Source organism: Sapajus apella, unplaced genomic scaffold (assembly GCF_009761245.1).
Source record: "Sapajus apella isolate SASKATOON/1434 unplaced genomic scaffold, GSC_monkey_1.0 scaffold1319, whole genome shotgun sequence".
Taxonomy (NCBI): Eukaryota; Metazoa; Chordata; class Mammalia; order Primates; family Cebidae; genus Sapajus; species Sapajus apella.
Genome location: NW_022438245.1, coordinates 5,267 through 7,251, shown reverse-complemented (window position 1 = coordinate 7,251; position 1,985 = coordinate 5,267). Strand labels below are relative to the sequence as shown.

Below are 1,985 nucleotides of genomic sequence, written 5' to 3'. Positions count from 1 at the left end.
AGAATCTTCAAAGCACTAAAAGCTTAAAGATGACGAAGTGTGCAAATGAGGCCGGCCAAATGAAAAAGCAACGGTTGTTTATTCCGACGCAAGGCCGTCAGCCACCGCCACTTGCGTTTTCAGAAAGCTTTGCAGGCAGGCAGAGGAGTGGGGCGGCTTTACAGCTGAGGACAGGGACGGCTTCAGGTGCGCCCTGAGTGGAGGCTGTTGGTGTGGGGAAGCTGCCCCTGGGCTAACTAGAAGCGGGGCATCCTGGTTATTCCTACCTTGCAAGGGGTTGTTTATTTGTAGATAAGGAGGTTGATTTCCTAGGCAGGTGGCCCCAGTTTGTGGATCAGAGTTCTATTTTTATATATACAGTCCGGCCATTGTCCGATTGTATATTCAGTCTCTCAAATGTATTATTAATTCAACAAGTCCTAATTGAGCGCCCTGGTCGGTCAGCTTCCCTGGGTCCCAAGTCGCTCTAACAGGATCCCGGTGTCTCTGGAGGTGCTGGCTTCTGAGGCAGGTGAGGGGGCACGGTGGGGCGCGGGGCGTTTGAGAACCACCCAACGCACAGGTTTCAAACTTGACAGACAAGTCACAGGGTTCGTCCCTCTGACTGCTCAGGCTTTCCAAGGCACTGGAGATTACTCAGTCATTTTGCAAAAGGCGGATGGTGCTAGCTAGCGTTTAGTGACAGCTTACCCTCTTTTAGACTGAAGGAGCATTTCTATCTGGGTCTCTGTGGCACAATTGGTTAGTGTGTTTGGCTGTTAACCAAAAGGTTGGTGGTTCAAGCCCACCCAGGGACGTCATGGGCATTGGCCTTTTATAATTCCCAAGGAAGTCAGCTCCCTTGAAGCCAAATACCTCACTTCCCCTCCTGTCATTTAGTGGGTGCTTCTCATCCTCCCAGAAGTTTCTGCTGGGAAGAAATGTAGTTGGAAGGAACAGAAGTTCTTGGACCAGGGAACAAGAGAGACTTTGTGTGACCTGTGCAGGGGTTCTGGGTGAAATCTTGTTTCTTTTTGTCTGTGCCCTTGGGCTATTGACAAGCTTTTTGTACCTCAATTTTTTTTCAACTATAATATGAGGATGGTAATAATACCGTATTTGCAGGATGTGCCTAGATTTAATAATTAATCAATAACGTTATCAGTAGAATCAAGATTATTATCCTCTGCCTTATTTTTGATGAGGGCATTTCTTCTTTTGCTTGTTCCATCATCTAACCCTTTACATGTTGTTTTTGAAATTAAGTTGGTTCCATGATTTTATGATTACAAATAATGCTGCAGTCATCATTCTTGAACAAATATCTTTTGTTACTTGTTACGTGTATTTCTATAGGGTAGAGTCCTGGAAGTGCAATTGCTGTATCATAGTGGTGACACTACACATTTTTTATTTTAAGTAATAAGCCCTGTAAATTTGCCTTCCGTAGAAGTGGTACCAACATATTATCCAGTTTATTTTTTCAACTGAGAGATCCTTTTCTTCATACTCATGCTAGCACAATAAACTTTCTAATCATCTGTCTGATAATCAAATAAAAGGGCCATGCGCCGTGGCTCATGCCTGTAATCCCAGCACTTTGGGAGGCCAAGGTGAACAGATCATCTGAAATCAGGAGTTTGAGACCAGCCTTGCCCACGTAGCGAAACCCTATCTCTGCTAAAAAGACAAAAATTAGCTGGGTGTGATGGCCTACGCCTATAATCTTAGCTACTCGGGAGGCTGAGGCGTGAGAATCACTTGAACCTGGGAGGCAGAGGTTGCAGTGAGCCGAGATCGCACCACTGCACTCCAGCCTGGGCCACAGAGCGAGACTCCATCTCACACGTGCGCGCACACACACACACGAATAAAAAAAATAAATAAAGGGAGTGTTGCCCTCTTGACAACCATATGGTTTTCCACAGCAGCTGTACCATTTTATTAGGTTGGTGCAAAAGTAATTGCAATTTTTGCTGTTAAAAGTAATGACAAAAACTGCGGTT

General features: G+C 45.2%; 1 non-coding gene across 1 annotated transcript; it reads left to right on the top strand.

The window, feature by feature from the left end:
* Window positions 1–723: 723 nt before the first annotated feature.
* TRNAN-GUU lies at window positions 724–797 on the top strand. Its single transcript has one exon. It is a non-coding gene; the product is annotated as a tRNA-Asn (tRNA).
* Window positions 798–1,985: the final 1,188 nt, after the last annotated feature.